The sequence below is a fragment of the Pteronotus mesoamericanus genome, unplaced genomic scaffold, assembly GCF_021234165.1.
Source record: "Pteronotus mesoamericanus isolate MK-2021 breed Mesoamerican mustached bat unplaced genomic scaffold, CSHL_Meso_final contig_20, whole genome shotgun sequence".
NCBI classification, from domain to species: domain Eukaryota; kingdom Metazoa; phylum Chordata; class Mammalia; order Chiroptera; family Mormoopidae; genus Pteronotus; species Pteronotus mesoamericanus.
In genome coordinates, this window is record NW_026555085.1 from 52,859,421 (window position 1) to 52,866,125 (window position 6,705).

Sequence of the window (6,705 nt, forward strand, 5' to 3'; positions counted from 1 at the left end):
CTTTTCAATGCTATCGTCAGCGTCATTGTTTTGATATAGCTTTGTGCACAACAGTGAGAGTCAAGCACCTGCAGATTACTGCTCAAATCCTTATAATTCTATGACAGGAGTTGTGATTGTCAATGTAAGTCATCGAGGGTATGTATGGGGAGTATGTTCTACATTATAAATTTTTATTCTGAGGAATTTCAATTTCTTCAGAAGATTTACTTCCATTCCTTACCTGTGTAGCAGCCAGGTTGACAGTGCTCGAGTTTTTGGATTGGGGATGTGAGAACCTAACCTTTCTCTAGATAGACCTGTGACGCATGTCTCTTTTCAGCCCTTGCCTCGTCCCCTGAGATGAGTGCTTCAGGGAGGGTTTCATGGAAGGGACCACACATTTAAAATATACACAAAAATATAAAAACTCACTAGAATAGTATTTAGATTTAACAAATGTTATTGCTTAGTAATAATTTTAGATCTTTAGAAAAAACTTTTTATTTTGAAATAATTTCAGGGATACCAGAAAAGGTGCAAAAGCCATGCATTTTACTCCTGTATAGTTTGCTCCCAGCTTCCCCAAATGTTAACATATTACACAATTATAATACAATTAGCAAAACAGAAAATAACATAGATACAATACTATTTACCATTTGTATTGGTCTGTTGGGGCTGTTGTAATAAAATACCACAGGTTGGATAATTTAAACACAGGCATTTATTTTGTTGCAGTTCTGGAGTTGGGGAGGTCCATAATCACAGTGCTGGTTCTGTTGGTACCTGGAGGGCTCTCCCCTCTGGCCTGAGATGTCTGGGTTCTCACTGGGTGCTCACCACATGTTCTCTCCCAGGTGCTTTGTGCTTGGGGGGTAGAAGAGGAGGGGTCAGAGAGAGGGAACTCTCTGGCTTCTCTTATTACAAATTCAATAATCCTATTGGGTCAAGGCCCTATTCTTATTGCCTCATTTAAGTAATTACTTCCTTACTCTGAATTTAGCCACTCTGGAGGTTAGGACTTCAACATGTGAAATTTAAGTGGCAGATACAATCAGTCTGAAACACCATTCATCTGTAGAATCTATTCAAATGTAACCAAATGACCGATCTGTGACAACAATAGCATTCGGTTGATAGTTCATCTCCTTAGTGCCCTCAAATCCGGAGCAATTCTCCAGTCATTCTTTGCCTTCCATGGCTTTGACACTCTTCAGGAATATTGAGATGTTATTTATAGACTATTTCTAAATTTGAGTTTGTCTGCTATTTTCTCATGATTAGAGTTTGGTTATGAACTTTTGGCATGAATATCACAAAAATATACCATGTTTTTCTCAGAATAAGATACCATAAGGTAGATGATATCAATATGTGTTAGTATGGGTGAAGTTAACTTTGATCCTTTGATTGCCAGCTCATATTACCACATTGCAGAGAAAGACACTGAGACTATGCAAAATGTCTTATTTCTTATTATATTTTCACACACAATTTCAGCATCCATCCAAGGCTTCTTGCCTGCATCAATTATTACTCTGGTGATTGCCCAATGGTGATTTTCTATTTGTATCACTCCTTCTAAGTAAGAGTTTTACTGTAAGGAAGAGCTGTCCCTTGTCTCTGTATTTATGTATTCAATTTTTTATTTATATCATTAAATGTTCATGGATTGTCATTCTATTTTGTGAGTTACAATGAATTACTCCATTATGGTCATTCAAATTGTCCCAGATTTGACCATTGGATGCCCCTTCAAGTTGACGTGCTATGTCCTTACAACTTACTCCCATAATTTTTTAAAAAATAGATTTTATATTTTAGAACAGTTTTACATTTACACAGAAAACCTAGGTAAAATGCAGAGTTACCACATATCCTATACTGTTTTCTCTGTTAGCAACATACATTAGTATAGTACCTTTGTTACAATTCTTGTAGTACCATAGTTTACTCAGACTTCTTAGGTTTTACTTAATATCCCTTTTCTGTTCCATGATCCCATCTAGAGTGCCACTTTATACTTAATTACCATGTCTCCTTAGATCCTGTCTGCTGACAGAGCAGAAAAACATGTCTAAGTACTAATCAATGTATATAGACATATCACTATGTAATCATCTGTATTTATATTAAGCTAAACATGAGTTCACACTGATGTCTGCAACACTAATCCATTACCAAATGGATCTCCTTCTTATCTATCACCTACCACTCTAACAGTGAGAAAACTGGCTCCACATCCAATTACTTCATTTTTCATTTCTGAGTGTACTCAGAAATCAGTATTAGGATTGTTATCCCACACTATTTTGTGAAACAACTTAACCAACAATATTACAGTGCTGATGTCTCTGCCTTCAGCCTTATAGGCTACTCATTACCAAATTTACTTAGGTTGCACCTTTGCTGTCTTCCCCTTCTTTGAGGTTACTTAATAACTACTGACTATAGTCTGAGCCAGAGGAACTCTTAATGCCAGGTGGAGTTGAAGTTATCTGCGTCAAAAGGAGCCCCATTTCTTTTCATTTGTTTAGTTTAAAATCTACACTTCTTTTATGATTAAAGCTATAGATTGGGTTTCTGAAGTGTTCAGAGCTTTGATAATTTAACAAATTCAGAACCAACTTGAAGTCTCATAGTGGCAAGTGACACTTGAGACTATGGACAAAAAACATGAATCAGACCCTGAAGACAGTTCAGAAAAAAAATCAAATAAGGAAAGGATTTGGGACAGCTAATCTATAGTGCCTGCTAACGTCGGACACTAATAAATTTCTTGCAGACTTGACCAAGTGACATAGTAAAACAGAAAAAAAAAATTCATCTGAGACTCTTCTTGTCCCAAAGGCAGCTTTTACTGAGTCCAAAAGATGCTCTTCTCCTTCGTGCTGCCGTGGTCATGGTAAGTGCTGCTCTCTCGTGCTTGGGGGAACGCTGTGCCCAGTTTCCACCTATAGCTACCTATGTGCAATGGCTGAGCACAGCTAAGCAGCCTGCACTTGGCTGAAGCTGCATCTTTGTTGAGGGCTACAGGTATATAAATCCAGATGGGGACAAAACTTCCACATACTGCAATCCCACCAAGATGAAAATGCCACATGTCCTACCTTTAGAAAGGTATCTCCAAAGCCTGGAGTCTCCTGCTCTGACCATGGAGAATCTTCAGTTTCCATATATTTTTATGAACTCCCAATTTCACACTTTGTCTGTGTCTCAAATATTCAGCTTATACACCAGACTCAGAAGTTCGAAGTCAGAGGGATTAGTCAAAGAACATATATGAAGGACCTGTGGACACAGGCAAGAGTGAGGGGACTGACTATGGAAGTGGGGGGCCGGGCTAGGTGGAGGGGAGTGAAGGGGAGAAGAGCGGGGTAACTGTAATAGCATAAACAATAAACTATACATAAGAAAAGAAGTTCAAAGTCACAGTCACAAATATGGGATGAGCAAAAGTAGGTTTATAATTGTTAGTATGGAAAAAGACAAATAATACAAATAAATAATACAATGATTAATAAATAAATAACAGTACAAGAACGAACTGTTTCACATAGAACTGTAACTCTACTTTTGCCTACTCCCTTACATACTAGTTGTCTTCCATACCTGCATTCTGAATAAACTGGTACATCGAATAAATGAACAAAGAATTGGGAAATCGAAATGTCACTTTCACTTAATTGATAAAATTTAGGTCAAAAGATGTAGTTTATAACTGAAAGCATAAGAGTTCCTTATTCTAACTGCCAAAGTTAAATACTTATCTGCCAGTCACAGGAGGTGAATAGAAAAGTGGCCCTCTCTTTTATAAGCAGTTTCTTTTCCATCATAGCAAGAAGCAGCAGAAGATACAAGTTTGGTTCATTAGGAAAAGAATGGGTTAAAAAAGAACACATATCTAGGTCCTTATCCTAATGTTCCACCTGCCTTCAGCTTCAGTGACCCAGGGTGAAAAATCCATTAAGACCTGCTTCATGTTAAATCCACCCCCACACATGGTAAGCCACTTACACTCTTATAACATAGGCTGTGACAAACTGACGGCAAAAGGCTGATGCTAGAACAGTGTCCCCAATGCTTAAAGCCACATGTTCTGACTGCCAGAAACCTCATTGCTACATGAGTTTTCTGCAAAACTCCACCTCCTGCTATCTCCCCAGTCTAATTGATATTAGAAGGCAATACATTAACATTCCTCTACTCCACTCCCCCATGTTCTTAAAAAATTAAAAGATAAAACCAGAGACAAATGAAGATGGAAATCTGACTATCACTTTTATTGCTGCTGATGAAACTGACTTTGATGATTAAACTGAGGAGTGAACTAACAATGCACTAACTAATATTGAAATTCAGAAAGAGGTCATTGTATCCACTGAGGCTGACTCTGCTGAACACAAGGGCAGACCCCTACCTGGTCCCCCCATGGCTGAGGGGAGGGGGCATGTGCTCTCTGGGCAGGTCTAAGAGGAACTGAGATGACAATGTCCCATTTATTCTGCACAAATTTATAGATCAAATCATCCTTTTAGAGAAACCTCTCTTCATGAATGTCACTATTAGGCCAGGTGTATTCATGAGCCATGAGTCTCTCTTATTCAAAATTCCAAATTCATTGACAAGTCATTTTATACCATTGTTTTATAAAGTTTCTGGAAGCAAATGCTCTTTATTTAGTGGTGTGTTACAACATAATGGTTAAGCAAAAACGGACCAGAGACTGATTTATTTCACGTAGCATAATATCCTCTAGGTTTACCCATGCTGTTGCAAATGATTTCATAATTTTTATGTCCAGGTAATATTCCATTGTACATGTATACTACAGCATTTTAATTTGCTCATCTATTGATGGGCATTTGGGTTGCTTCTATATCTTGGCTATTGTAAATAATGCTGTAGTGAACATAGGGGTGCATCGAGATATCAGGGGCACATTTTGTAATGTATTTGATGATTTAACCATTATACTATACACTTGAAACTAATACAAAATACTGCTGAATGTAAATTGTAATTAAAACAATAAAAATTTTTAAAAAATATGCTTGAAATGGTATAAAGACATGGAGAAATATGTATTTTATACTATGATTTTTTGAAATCATATTATATCCTATTAGGCAAGAAATTTGAATTAAAAACATAAATTACATAAATTCATTAGGTTTACATGTTAGAAGCATTCATTATTAATGATTTTTTATTCTCTGCATTTTTGTTCCTATATCTACTTTGATGAAGGTGAGTTTAATCCTATTTTATAAAAATGAAAATAAAATGCTAAAGATTTTATACTTCTAGTATACTTCTATAAGTGAGACAAAATAGTGAGAAGTTAGGAAAATTTCTCGGCAAGTGGAATAGGGAAACAGAGACAGACAGATGAATACCACGGCCAAGCAATTTATAGCCAGGTGCAGAGGGTCACCAGGGCAAAAGGCCCCTAGCACTTAGCAGGAAGCCAAGCTGGGATAATAAGGACCTTGCCTCCGTGGTAATTTTTCCTCCATGGAGATAACATCTAAGCCTTAACTGCATTTCAGACCCAGACCCAGTAAAGCAGCAAAACCAGGTGGGCAATGCCAGAACAAACTGCAGTAACTAAAGGCCCCCTGCCCTGCACTGACCAATCAGAGGAGACCATGACCCTGGGAGGGCACACCTAGGGAACTGATGAATAGTCTGCTGAAACCCTCTCCTGAGACCTCCCCTAAGATTCCGCCTGCAAGAGAGAGATAAAAGCCTCAAGACAAAGGACTCAGCGAGCACTCACCCTCTGCCGAGCACCCCCAGCCATTCCCTTCTAATACCCCCACTTCTTTCCCCACAGGCACCAGTCTCCTAAACTTTAAGACAATGGACAGCTGGCAGCTTGTCCCAGGCTAAGCCCCTGAACTGGTCCTAGAAAAGCCTGAGCGAAGGCAGCCCAGCCTAGCCTTTCCTGTTGCTTCCTCTCTGCTAAGCCCTTCCTTGTTTCACCCTCCCCAGCTTTAGTAAACATTCCCTCATACTCACCTGGACCAGTGATATGAAAGTTTTCCTACCCGAAATCAAGAACCTACACACTACAGCTGGCCCTAGGCAGACCCACTCAGCACCAGGTCCCTGTCGGGTAACAAGGATAGTAGGAGCAACATGAAAATGCTGAGTTTATAATTTTTACATTATATTTCTACTTCTCATAAGAATCTAAGATTCAGTTCAGTTTTTTTTATATACTCATTGGTATATTGATGGCATTGGTTGCACATTTAACAATAGACATAATTTTAAAATTTCTTTATATTTAATACCTATTAAAGGTCCATTTTTATTACTTCACTATGAAGATTTGAGGAAATACATGGAAATGTACAAATAGAAATTTGAAATCATCCTATTATCTGTGCATTGCAAATGTTTTATTTTGTTTTTACTTAAAACAGATGCTAGGAAATTTAATATCTCTCTCAAAATTTGCTTATAGTCTGTTTACATGTTTTCAAACATATGGCTTTATCTGAACATCTAGTTATTTTGGGTAAAAAATATGCAATATAAACAGGATTGTTTTGATGTGCTCCCTAACTTAAGACTATAAGAATATAAACTCTATATGCTTATATATTTATTCTTAAATCTGATGATAACTATTATTAGGTAAAAATTCCTACAACAGAGAAAATAACACTCATAAATAAATATTTGATTTTACAGAATATAATATGTGAAATG